Raw genomic sequence first — 14,322 nt, forward strand, 5'->3', positions numbered from 1 at the left:
GGAAAGTGAAAAAGGTGAAATTAAATGGCTAAAATCCCTTCCTACTCAGATGTTAGTCCATTACATCTCCTAGCCCAGTGTTTTTTGCTTTTAGTTTTGGTATTTTTGAAAAACTAGCATCTTTTAAAAGAAATGTGTGGTGTGACTGGATATTGTATCAACACTGAAAATTGTAAGAGTTTCTTTTGATTACTTTGTGAGAAATTAGTTGAAATTCGTCGGAGGAAATCAAATAGCATGTCATAGAACAGGTTTACAGATTAAATCTGTTTGGTTCCTTACAGACCTTTGAGGTATAAAATATATTGTATGAACTGCAGACTGTGATCTGAGGAAAGTTGCTTACCACTGGCAAAGTATTGCAAAGTAAATCAATCGTGGCCTGACTTACTTTCTTTTTTTCTTCTTTAACTTTCATAACTGTTAGGAAAACATACAAACTGACCTTTAAAGCAATTCTTTTTATTTTTTTCTGTAAAACTTTGAAAGCAATTTTAGTTTAAAAAACAAGAAAACAAGTTTAAATATCTCAAATGCTACTGTGAAAAGGGACTGCTGTCCTACAGCCAGCTCTATTGTGCATTAGACAAAGGGATACAGCTTGCTCTCCTATACTTGTATTGATTTTGCAGCTGGAAAAATATGAAAACATGCTTCAAGCAGATAAACTCCATACAGAAAAAAAAAAAGGATTAAATAAACTCACAACATCTAGTATTCTGACTGCAGGTGTACTTACTGTAAGTGACTGATAAGAATTTTCAAGTTTAAAAAATTAGAATAAATAAATTCATTAAGAAGCTACAGATGGCAAAACCAGGCGTGCTAGAGAACCCACCACTTAGTAATGTTACTTTGCTAGCAATTAGTGCAATATTCAATATACAGGGCCCTTGAGTCCCATGTTCTCTTCTCCTATCCCCTTTCTTCCTCCTTACTGCAAAGATACGATACGCAAACAGGCAATCATCCAAATGGCATTGGTTATAAAATGGAAATGCATACATACATATAATTGTTAATTGGTTCTATAACTAAAACCCATCTGTATGCTTGCACAGCTACTTGGGGCATGATGATTCCTCAACAGCTAAGCAGGGGCAAGGAGATCTGTTGAGAAATTCTGCAGTTATGCTGTTACATATTGTTTATAGGTGAGTATAGCTGGGCATCTTCATCTAAGGAGGCAGTGTCAGCTCACCAGGGAGGAAGAGGTGTAGATCAAAAGTAGAGTGGGGATATCCAGCACTTCAAAGGCCTGAAGAAACCAGGGTGAAAATGACACAGACTGTGATTTATTTGCCTTTTTAATGCTTTCTCTGTACATATTGACTATTCTATAAAAAGAAGGTGCCAGCCACAAAGTCAGATGCTGATGCAGAAAGGAGCAGTTCCTGCAGCTAAGAGCCTTGTTCCTGCTGGCAGTCTCACATAGCCCAAGGGCAGGACATGGACACTCTCCAAGAGCAGCAGCACATGTCTGGGACAGAGCATTCCTGAAGGAAGTCTACAAAGGGGCTGCAGAAGAATCTCTTCTATGTGCTAGAAATCTTATCAGTCAGAATGCAGAAATGTCCAATAGGCAGTTTATTTTTCAACCTTTTAAGAAATATTCACAAGATCATAAAACATGTTATGGATTATAAGCAATATATGGATTACATTTTACAACAGGTGCCAGGTAACTATTACTGGTTGTTACTACAGCATTGTTTATATAAACTTCAGAAACTCTGTCTCTCATTTTAGGAGAACATTTACGTTTAAACCAGCCCTTGGAGTGTTTCAGCAAAACAAACATTGCTTGCTATAAGTATTTTTTTTCCCAAATGCATCTCTGTGTCTGAGAATTAGTTATTTCTAAACTATGAAGTCAAGACTGTCTTTTCATATCTACATATGCATATGTAAATTTGTATATAAAGGGATGTGAGTAAAATTGTCAGATAGGAATAGTGAAAATAAATGTAAATGACACAAGTATAATAGCTCCAAGTATAATAGTCCATAGTGCATAATCTGAAGGCTGATAGCTCCTGTAACGCGCAGAGCGCATGAAATAGCTCCCTGGAGTAGCCTAACCCTTGTCAAGCACGTTACACACAAACCACTGCTGGAAAAGACCTTTTATCTTCACATATTTAAAGCAAAATAATAACAGAAGTATTTCTGCACTGGAAAATGCATTAATATCTTAAATTAGAGGTTTTGTTTCCGAGCTGCTGTTTACAGTCCCAGCCACCCTGCAAGCTGTACTCCCCACAGGACGGCCAGGGGGGCAGAATGTCATCAAAGGCCATGCTCACACCACCTTCACCGAGACTGCACCATTGTGCTGCAGCCAAAAACCTGGCAAAGAAAAGACCCTTCACTGTCAAGGATGGTGGGAAGACTTCTGGAAAATGTCAACTGCATTAGTGAGAAAAAGACAAAAAAGAGACAAAAAAATAATGCACGGAAAAAATTAAAAATAAAATCTAGTTTTCATGGAAAAATACGGAACATTATATCAGGAGACTAAAGTTATGATAAATGTTGAGCCGTATACATAAAATGTGTACCCTCCCTGTGTATGCTTTGCAGAGTTACCAATAAACATAACAGAGAGATCTAATGTAATTTATAGGACACATGCAAATTTTTGGATTTCAAATTTTTTCACTGAAGTGAAACTTAGATTACTTCTATAGCTACAGTTCTAATATCCCTTTTTTACTTTTTTTTATTTTTTAAATGAGAATAAATAAACTAAAGAATGTGTGTGGGTCATGTAATGTACCTGCAGTTTTTGTGAGGCCATTATTTCTTTTTCTTTGGAGACCACTCTGTCTCTCTGGAAACAAACAGGAGCTTGTCACAGAACTACCTGTTTTGGTTGGTTGGTTGGTTGATTTGTTTTGTGGGTCGCACTGATCACACAACAGGCTTGAATAGGAAATCCCAGTCACCCAAGAATCTTGGAAGTGATCATGAATTGGCCAGAGGACAAAGATTTTGGGCTATCACTGATTTTGAGCTATCACCAGAGGAGGAGGTGATAGTGTGCTGAAGAGGCTCCACTGCATAACAAATTACCAAAAAATGACAAGCAATGGCCCTGTTCACTCATGGCTCCTGCTGTATTCTTGGAAAGCATCAGAAGGGGAAAGTTGCTGTATGGAGCCCTACAAAATATGTTACAGAAGCTGTTGAAGGAGAAGGTGAGTTGAGCCAGTTTGCAGAAGTGAAAGCCATCCAGCTGGCTTTAGATGTTGCTGAATGAGACAAGTTGCCCATTCTCTGTCTCTGTACTGACTCATGGATGGTGGCAAAATGCCCCGTGAGGGTGGTTACAGCAATGGAAGCAGAGCAGAGTGAGGGGCACACGGCATACAAGGGCAGGCTGAGGGACCTCCTTTGGTCAGCACGAAGGAGAGAAGGCTCAGGGGTGGACCTGACAGCTGCCTGCAGCTGCCTGCTGGGAGGGAGTAGAGAAGATGAAGCCTGCGTCTTCTCTGAGGGGCTCTGTGGCAGAAACTATTTCTAGAGCTGTCAACTGGAATTTAGACTATATTTCAGGATTTCTAACCTGTGCCACTAATTTACCATTATAAACTGTATAATATTATCATGCTTTGTATTACTTGCCTATCAAATGGGCATCTTCTGTTTTCTTTACCTCATTTTGGAGTAATCTTAGTTTTAGTTGTTTTACTATGAAGTTCTTTGTGATTCACAAAAGAAAATGTCTCGGCGGCGTTGTAAAAAGCTGCGGAGGTATATATCAATCACATCAAAAATGACCACGATGAGACAATTCTTCTGTACCCTGTTATTGTTCAGGACAATTTATTGTGCTAATCTTAAATGATTTTGAATTAAGGAAGTACGCAAGTTCTGCTGTACGTATAGTTTGCAATAAGAGCAGTAACTTTTTTTTTTAAGAGGAAGTTCTTTTTGGGAAAATATGTAAGGTAAAGTATTATGAATAAGCTATTCTCCAGCAGAGAGATTCAGAAAATTTAACTTGTTTAGAATTCATCTCTTGAAAAAGAAAAATAGTTTTTTTTCTGTGTGTTTTATAGCATGGTACATAAATGAGATGACAGAATCACAAAATGGTTTGTGTTGGAAGGGACCCTTAAGGATCATCCAGTTCCAACCCCGTGCCATGAGCAGGGACACCTCCCACTAGACCACTTTGCCCAAAGCCCCGTCCAGCCTGGCCTTAAACAATTCCATTGATGGGGCATCCACAGCTTCTCTGGGCCACCTGTTGGACTGCCTCACCACCCTCAGAGTAAAGAATTTCTTCCTAATATCTAATCTAAATCTCCCCTCTTTTAGCTTAAAACCATTCCTCTTGTTCTATCACTCCACTCCCTGACAAAGAGTCCCTCCCCAGCTTTCCTGGAGACCCCCTTTAGGTACTGCAAGGCTGCTATCAGGTCTCCCTGGAGCCTTCTCTTCCTCAGGCTGAACAACCCCAACTCCCTCAGCCTTTCTTCACAGGAGAGGTGCTCCAGCCTTCTGATCATCCTCTTGGCCCTTCTCTGGAATCGCTCTAATAGCTATAATAGACATAAATTGTTATTTTTTTTAACTTTATTTAAGAAAAGAAAAAAAAAGGACTAGATTTTTGTTTTTCCATTAACCATTCACTCTAAGCAGAACTGGCATGCGGACAGCGTCTTTGGACTCAGTGATTGAAACTAAGACATTTCAGGTTCAGTTAAAAGTAAATGTATATGTGGATTACTTCTTACTCCTGAAGCAAACTTGCTCTCTCTGCATATGTTTATCATCACCTGTCGTGTTATTTGTCTCCTACCACATATTGCATTGAAATGAGATATTTTTTTCCTCTTTGTCTGTAGAAACAAACTGTTCTGGAAGCAAGAATATGAGGACAATTCTTTGGGAAAGAAACATAAACCCAGTTTTTTTGTACTGAAGTCATGTTTAGTTAACTTGCATAAATAGTAGGCTTTGACTAAGTCATTTGCACAGACAAAGATTTTCACTGTAAAATGTTTGAAAGCATTTCTGTTGTGGACATTACTGATTCAACTAAAACCAGGACATGGCTCTGCTTTGCCTTCATATAAATAATTTTGTAAGAGTTCTTAATAATATATTTTTTATTTTTTTATTATTTTTCTTGCCTGCTCACTTGTTTCATGGTAGGTGGAGGCACGAAGTGGGTGTGGATATCAGGGCAAGAATATTAACATATGAACGGTTTTTTACTCTGTTATACTCTGTGTCTCCGATTCTATGAGAATGAAGGGAAACTCCAGCATGAAGCATATTAAGTTTAGGAAAGTGTGCACTTGTTTCAAAAATTACTAGCTGGGCTGTCTCCACCTGCAAGTGTGGGCCTGGTGCTGCTCACGTTTCTGCCACAGAGCCGCTCAGAGAAGACGCAGGCTTCATCTTCTCTACTCCCTCCCAGCAGGCAGCTGCAGGCAGCTGTCAGGTCCACCCCTGAGCCTTCTCTCCTTCGTGCTGACCAAAGGAGGTCCCTCAGCCTGCCCTTGTATGCCGTGTGCCCCGGCCCCTCACTCCCTCATGTGCCCTGGGCTGGGCCCACTCCACACCCATCAGTATCTTTCCTGTCTGGGGGAGACCAGAGGGGGATCCCGGAGCCCAAGTGCAGTCGCAAAAATGACACCAAATCAGAGAGGAAAGTGGTTTTACTGGTTGTTGTTTATTATTATTGTTGTTGCAATGCAAAAATCATTTATTTATTATGATTATTCTATCATTTTATTGCCCCGTCCTGGGAAGAACTGGAAACCAAGCATCTTGAAGGGTCTTTACGCTGCACTCCTGCGCTGCTTCCTGGCAGACCTGAAGGCTTCTGCTTCTGCAGAGGAACAGCTCTCTGCGTGCCCGTTTCGAGGGATCTGCTGCTGTTCTCTGTGCACCGCCATGCAGGGCGCGGGTTCATCTTCAAGCACCTCTTGGCAGCCTTCTCGTCCTCAGACCGAGACACCCCACGCCAGGCGTGGCCTTCGGAGGGCTTCTCCTGTCGCCCGGTGCAGCAGCCCAGAGGAAGCCGAGTGCGCTCTTGCCCAGCGCTCGGGACTCCGTGCAGAAGGGGCGACACCTCTCCGGGAGAGGTGGGGAGGGGGGACGAGGAGACGGGGACAGGGGGTGGGAGAAGAGGCCATCGTGCAGGCAGTCCTGCCAGTTGGTTAAGGGATGGCCTCTTCCCCCTATTTGTGGAGGCGGAGGCAGGGCCGGGAGTATGGAGCGGTCCGGGCGGCTCTGCGATGACGATGTTGTTGTCTCGCTGGTGGGAGCCCTGGCACGATGACGTTGTGCCACATCAGATGGGTTGGAGGTGGATCCACCTCCATTGGCTCTTCATCATCTGCAGGTGGATCCACCTCCATGGGCTCCACACCAACCGCCACGGCCGCTCCATCTCCGCTGGCGCTCCTCCGCCTGCACTTCTTGGGTGCGGTGACCCAATTCGCTTTGGTCCCACGAAACGGTGGGCAGCTTTCAATACATGCTCTCTTAAGACCAACCATTGCTGGACGTTGCTAGAAATCCTAGGATTCCAGCTAGTGGTGTGCCAGGCGCAGGGGCTTTTATAGGCCCCAGAACAAAGGGGGGCGGGCAGATGCCCTGTGACATCGGGAGAGTTCTGTGATGGCCGTCATGATGGCGCGCCACGCCCCAGGCCCAACATGGCCGTGTTGGGAGGGGGCTCCTGGGACCTGGTGACATCAGGAAGCCTCTGTAATGGCGCGCCACGCCCCAGGCCCAACATGGCCGTGTTGGGAGGGGGCTTCTGTGGCCTGAAAGAGGCCCTCGTGTGGAAGGAGGATGGTCAGGGGGGCTGGGGGCCCCTTTCCTGGGGGTGTCTCTCCCGGGCCATTTTGCTTCCCAGAGAGACAGGCTGCCCCTTGGGCACTGTGACTGCCCTCTGCCTCCCCTCGTGTGCCCTGGCCTCCATCCCCCTCCTCAACCCATGCCTAGCATCCCTGTGCCACAAGATGGTGGCAACTATGTTTTGGGAGGGGCAGCAGTCCTCCATTACCCCCAACCTGTTACCGCCACGTAACAGGTTGTACAGTGCAGCATAAAGTCCCTTCAAGATGCTTGGTTACCTGCTCTTCCCAGGACGGGGCAATAAAATGATAGAATAATCAAATAAATACATTGCAACAACAACAAGAATAATAATGAACAACAACCAGTAAAACCACTTTCTTCTCTGATTTGATGTCATTTTTGCGACTGCACTTGGGCTCCGGGATCCCCCTCTGGTCTCCCCCAGACAGGGAAGATACTGATGGGTGTGGAGTGGGCCCAGCCCAGGGCACATGAGGGAGTGAGGGGCCGGGGCACACGGCATACAAGGGCAGGCTGAGGGACCTCCTTTGGTCAGCACGAAGGAGAGAAGGCTCAGGGGTGGACCTGACAGCTGCCTGCAGCTGCCTGCTGGGAGGGAGTAGAGAAGATGAAGCCTGCGTCTTCTCTGAGGGGCTCTGTGGCAGAAACTATTTCTAGAGCTGTCAACTGGAATTTAGACTATATTTCAGGATTTCTAACCTGTGCCACTAATTTACCATTATAAACTGTATAATATTATCATGCTTTGTATTACTTGCCTATCAAATGGGCATCTTCTGTTTTCTTTACCTCATTTTGGAGTAATCTTAGTTTTAGTTGTTTTACTATGAAGTTCTTTGTGATTCACAAAAGAAAATGTCTCGGCAGCATTGTAAAAAGCTGCGGAGGTATATATCAATCACATCAAAAATGACCACGATGAGACAATTCTTCTGTACCCTGGTATTGTTCAGGACAATTTATTGTGCTAATCTTAAATGATTTTGAATTAAGGAAGTACGCAAGTTCTGCTGTACGTATAGTTTGCAATAAGAGCAGTAACTTTTTTTTAAGAGGAAGTTCTTTTTGGGAAAATATGTAAGGTAAAGTATTATGAATAAGCTATTCTCCAGCAGAAAGATTCAGAAAATTTAACTTGTTTAGAATTCATCTCTTGAAAAGGAAAAATAGTTTTTTTTCTGTGTGTTTTATAGCATGGTACATAAATGAGATGACAGAATCACAAAATGGTTTGTGTTGGAAGGGACCCTTAAGGATCATCCAGTTCCAACCCCGTGCCATGAGCAGGGACACCTCCCACTAGACCACTTTGCCCAAAGCCCCGTCCAGCCTGGCCTTAAACAATTCCATTGATGGGGCATCCACAGCTTCTCTGGGCCACCTGTTGGACTGCCTCACCACCCTCAGAGTAAAGAATTTCTTCCTAATATCTAATCTAAATCTCCCCTCTTTTAGCTTAAAACCATTCCTCTTGTTCTATCACTCCACTCCCTGACAAAGAGTCCCTCCCCAGCTTTCCTGGAGACCCCCTTTAGGTACTGCAAGGCTGCTATCAGGTCTCCCTGGAGCCTTCTCTTCCTCAGGCTGAACAACCCCAACTCCCTCAGCCTTTCTTCACAGGAGAGGTGCTCCAGCCTTCTGATCATCCTCTTGGCCCTTCTCTGGAATCGCTCTAATAGCTATAATAGACATAAATTGTTATTTTTTTTAACTTTATTTAAGAAAAGAAAAAAAAAGGACTAGATTTTTGTTTTTCCATTAACCATTCACTCTAAGCAGAACTGGCACGCGGACATCATCTTTGGACTCAGTGATTGAAACTAAGACATTTCAGGTTCAGTTAAAATTAAATGTATATGTGGATTACTTCTTACTCCTGAAGCAAACTTGCTCTCTCTGCATATGTTTATCATCACCTGTCGTGTTATTTGTCTCCTACCACATATTGCATTGAAATGAGATATTTTTTTCCTCTTTGTCTGTAGAAACAAACTGTTCTGGAAGCAAGAATATGAGGACAATTCTTTGGGAAAGAAACATAAACCCAGTTTTTTTGTACTGAAGTCATGTTTAGTTAACTTGCATAAATAGTAGGCTTTGACTAAGTCATTTGCACAGACAAAGATTTTCACTGTAAAATGTTTGAAAGCATTTCTGTTGTGGACATTACTGATTCTACTAAAACCAGGACTTGGCTCTGCTTTGCCTTCATATAAATAATTTTGTAAGAGTTCTTAATAATATATTTTTTATTTTTTTATTATTTTTCTTGCCTGCTCACTTGTTTCATGGTAGGTAGAGGCACGAAGTGGGTGTGGATATCAGGGCAAGAATATTAACATATGAACGGTTTTTTACTCTGTTATACTCTGTGTCTCCGATTCTATGAGAATGAAAGGAAACTCCAGTATGAAGCATATTAAGTTTAGGAAAGTGTGCACTTGTTTCAAAAATTACTAGCTGGGCTGTCTCCACCTGCAAGTGTGGGCCTGGTGCTGCTCACGTTTCTGCCACAGAGCCCCTCAGAGAAGACGCAGGCTTCATCTTCTCTACTCCCTCCCAGCAGGCAGCTGCAGGCAGCTGTCAGGTCCACCCCTGAGCCTTCTCTCCTTCGTGCTGACCAAAGGAGGTCCCTCAGCCTGCCCTTGTATGCCGTGTGCCCCGGCCCCTCACTCCCTCATGTGCCCTGGGCTGGGCCCACTCCACACCCATCAGTATCTTCCCTGTCTGGGGGAGACCAGAGGGGGATCCCGGAGCCCAAGTGCAGTCGCAAAATGACACCAAATCAGAGAGGAAAGTGGTTTTACTGGTTGTTGTTTATTATTATTGTTGTTGTTGTTGCAATGTATTTATTTGATTATTCTATCATTTTATTGCCCCGTCCTGGGAAGAGCTGGTAACCAAGCATCTTGAAGGGACTTTACGCTGCCCTGTACAACCTGTTACGTGGCGGTAACAGGTTGGGGGTAATGGAGGACTGCTGCCCCTCCCAAAACATAGTTGCCACCATCTTGTGGCACAGGGATGCCAGGCATGGGTTGAGGAGGGGGCTGGAGGCCAGGGCACACGAGGGGAGGCAGAGGGCAGTCACAGTGCCCAAGGGGCAGCCTGTCTCTCTGGGAAGCAAAATGGCCCGGGAGAGACACCCCCAGGAAAGGGGCCCCCAGCCCCCCTGACCATCCTCCTTCCACACGAGGGCCTCTTTCAGGCCACAGAAGCCCCCTCCCAACACGGCCATGTTGGGCCTGGGGCGTGGCGCGCCATTACAGAGGCTTCCTGATGTCACCAGGTCCCAGAAGCCCCCTCCCAACACGGCCATGTTGGGCCTGGGGCGTGGCGCGCCATCATGGCGGCCATCACAGAACTCTCCCGATGTCACAGGGCATCTGCCCGCCCCCCTTTGTTCTGGGGCCTATAAAAGCCCCTGCGCCTGGCACACCACTAGCTGGAATCCTAGCATCTCTAGCGACATCCAACCATGGTTGGTGTTAAGAGAGCGTTGATTGAAAGCTGCCCACCCTTTCGTGGGACCAAAGTGAATTGGGTCACCGCACCCAAGAAGTGCAGGCGGAGGAGCGCCAGCGGAGATGGAGCGGCCGTGGCGGTTGGTGTGGAGCCCATGGAGGTGGATCCACCTGCAGATGACGAAGAGCCGATGGAGGTGGATCCACCTCCAGCCCATCTGATGTGGCACAACGTCATCGTGCCAGGGCTCCCACCAGCGAGACAACAACATCGTCATCGCAGAGCCGCCCGGACCGCTCCATACTCCCGGCCCTGCCTCCGCCTCCACAAATAGGGGGAAGAGGCCATCGCTTAACCAACTGGCAGGACTGCCTGCACGATGGCCTCTTCTCCCACCCCCTGTCCCCGTCTCCCCGTCCCCCCTCCCCACCTCTCCTGGAGAGGTGTCGCCCCTTCTGCACGGAGTCCCGAGCGCTGGGCAAGAGCGCACTCGGCTTCCTCTGGGCTGCTGCACCGGGCGACAGGAGAAGCCCTCCGAAGGCCACGCCTGGCGTGGGGTGTCTCGGTCTGAGGACGAGAAGGCTGCCAAGAGGTGCTTGAAGATGAACCCGCGCCCTGCATGGCGGTGCACAGAGAACAGCAGCAGATCCCTCGAAACGGGCACGCAGAGAGCTGTTCCTCTGCAGAAGCAGAAGCCTTCAGGTCTGCCAGGAAGCAGCGCAGGAGTGCAGCGTAAAGACCCTTCAAGATGCTTGGTTTCCAGTTCTTCCCAGGACGGGGCAATAAAATGATAGAATAATCATAATAAATAAATGATTTTTGCATTGCAACAACAATAATAATAAACAACAACCAGTAAAACCACTTTCCTCTCTGATTTGGTGTCATTTTTGCGACTGCACTTGGGCTCCGGGATCCCCCTCTGGTCTCCCCCTGACAGGAAAGATACTGATGGGTGTGGAGTGGGCCCAGCCCAGGGCACATGAGGGAGTGAGGGGCCGGGGCACACGGCATACAAGGGCAGGCTGAGGGACCTCCTTTGGTCAGCACGAAGGAGAGAAGGCTCAGGGGTGGACCTGACAGCTGCCTGATTTGCATTTAGGAGAAAAATAATGTTGATAACACACTGATGTTTTGTTATTGCAGAGTCGTGCTTACACTAAGCCAAGGACTTTTCAGCGTCTCACACTGCCCTGCCAGTGAGGAGGCTGGGGATGCTCCAGGAGCTGGGAGGTGACGGAACCAGGCCTGCTGACCCGAACTGGCCAAAGGGATATCCCATAATATGTGGTGTCATGCTGGACAATAAAACTGGGGGGAGTTAGCTGGGGGAGGATGCCACTGTTCAGGGACAGGCTGCGCTTTGGTTAGCAGGTGGTGAGCAATTGCTTTGTGCTTCACTTGTTTTGTGTGTGTGTGCGTATACATATATCTCAATATACATGTATTGGTTTATTAGTATTATTAGTATTAGTATTAGTATTATTTTCCCTTCCTTTTCTGTCCTGTCAAACTGTCTTTATCTCAACCCATGGTTTTTACCTTTTTTCCAGTTCCCACCCCCATCTCACTGGCAGGGCGATATGGGAGCAAATCGCTGCGCGGTGCTTAGCTGCCTGCCAGGTTAAACCACAACAGTTTTTTTAAACAAAGTCCATGCTAAGCAAAAAGTAATCAGGTGCACTATGAAAATCGCACGGTTAACCTTGGAAAATATATTAGTCTACAGTCATCCAAAGTTGCTATACTCTTCAGCAACCAGATTACAGTTTTGCTAAAGTAATTTCATTGTAAATACTCAAATAATGTGTACAAGTGCCAAGAGCAAGACTGCCAATATACTTCAGTAACAGACCACTGCCACTGTCAGCCAGTCAATCTGTATTCGTATCCATTTAAAAGCTGCCATGGAAATGAGAGGTAATGGTGCCACTATTGAGTTAGATATTTTTAATTATTTCCAGTACTTAACCATCTTTATCAATGCATCTGAATATGTGAATATACTGCATTTGTGAATGTCACGCAAGTCTTTGGGGATGCAGTCTTGCAGAAGGCTAAGGAAGATGAAGAACTTTTCACTCTCAAGTCTATCAGAAGCTTATCTGGAAAAATAAAACTGTGTGCTGGGGTTTGATTCAGGTTTATCAACCTGTTATAGCCCAGACAGGTTGGATCAAAGATAAGAAAAAACTGAAGGCAGAATGATCAATAACACTAAGGTAACACTAATGAATGCAAGTATCTTCTGCAAGTAGATGTTTTATTCCCATGGGTGCCCAAATATAAAGAAGAGGTAATTAAATTTCTATATTAACTATCAATTGTTTACAACACTGAACAGCACAGAGACATCTTGTCAGTGGGCAAATATTTGCAGGCAAAAATGGTCTGTAATGCTACAGATCAGATAGGGATTGCTTGCCTACTCTGTCCAGACCACACAGGGATGCTTTTAAAGTTTTGATCTTATTGCAGCACTATTTTTTCCTTCAGTCTTGTGATGAAAATTCTCTTTTGGCTGTACCAGCTGTGAAGCATGATTTGAAATTTGACATGGATCTGCAGTCACACAAAGGAAGCAAGACCAAGCTTTCAATTCTTACGGTCAGTGGGAGGGAATCAAATACCCTGGTCTTGCAGCGAAAGAGAGCTGCGAGGTTGCAGGTTGAAAACTATAGGTTGAAGGTTTTAAACTCATTTTGACTAATATGCTCCTGTCTTTGCTGAAAATGTGGAATAGATTTCAAAACATTATGAGGAAGAAATGTTTGTCTCTTCATGCAAGCAGGACACTGACTGTCCGCTGAACATCAAAAACTCTCTATATATGATGCTTCAACAAATCCAAAATATTAGAAGACAATTTTTTTCTTCTGAACCCATATTAAATTCCTAAGTATGTGACCAGACTTTAAAGGTACTTAGATATTTTAATTATTTATCTGATAAAAAATAAAAAAATAAAAAAAGCAAAAACTCTGGATGGCAGTAACTCATTAACTTGCTCACAGTTGAACTAGTTTTCAGATTCAGATAATGCACACATGGTTTTCTGATTTTAGCTATTGCTTTATCAAATTGTATGATTCACCACTGAAGTCACAACTGACTTTTGTGAGACATTAACAACACTGGACTGAATGAATTTACTTTGTTTTAAACAAAGGCCTGATTTTTATTTTGTTTTGGTTTATTTTATTTTATTTTTTATTTTATATTATTTTATTTTATATTTTATTTTATTTTATTTTATTTTATTTTATTTATTTTATTTTTTATTTATTTATTTTAGCGCTTTCCAATCCCTTTTCCATCAGGTTGTATATGTTTTTGAGCAATGATATAGAAAAATAAGCACACACAGATTCAGCCAAGAATGCAGTTAAGGTATGTTAAAGCTGAAGGACAGCTGGAGACATCTGACAAGGTGGGGCAAAAGCGTTCTGGGCAGTAAGCTGGCTGGGTTCCTTAGCAGGGCTTTAAACTAGGTTCAGTGAGGGAAGGGTATGCACCTCCGAGTGATGGAAATGAACCTGGGAACATTGTCCCTTTAGGAAGCAGCAGGGAAATACTTGTGAATTGTCCCAAAGGAACTAGGAAAGATTCCTCTGAAAAGGTGACACACCCGATAGCCCAGCTGAAGTGCCTCTACACCAATACACAAAGCGTGGGAAATGAGCAGGAGGAGTTGGAAGTCACAGTACCAGTAGGAATGTGATCTAATTACTATCACAGACACGTGGTGGGATGCATCATGCCACTGGAATCAAGGACTACAAGCTTTTCAGAAGAGATAGGCAGGGAAGGAGGAGCAGGGGTGTTGCTCTCTGTGTTAAGAAATGGAAAGATTGCAAAGGGATGCCTCTCAGAAACAGGCAGGTAGAGAGCTTGTAGGTGAAAGTTAAGGACTGGACCAACAAAGGACACCTTGTGGCGGGGGTCTTCTCCAGGCTGTCTGATCAAGGGGAGCCTGCTGATGAGGACTTCTTGCCTCAACTGTAGGAA

General features: G+C 44.5%; 1 long non-coding RNA gene across 1 annotated transcript in view; it reads right to left on the bottom strand.

The window, feature by feature from the left end:
• Window positions 1–14,322, bottom strand: part of LOC308193891 — a 336,962-nt gene that overhangs the window by 52,706 nt on the left and 269,934 nt on the right. The gene's annotated exons all lie outside the window — the stretch shown is intronic.

Source organism: Anser brachyrhynchus (genome assembly GCF_964034855.1).
Source record: "Anser brachyrhynchus genome assembly, chromosome: 4".
NCBI classification, from domain to species: Eukaryota; Metazoa; Chordata; class Aves; order Anseriformes; family Anatidae; genus Anser; species Anser brachyrhynchus.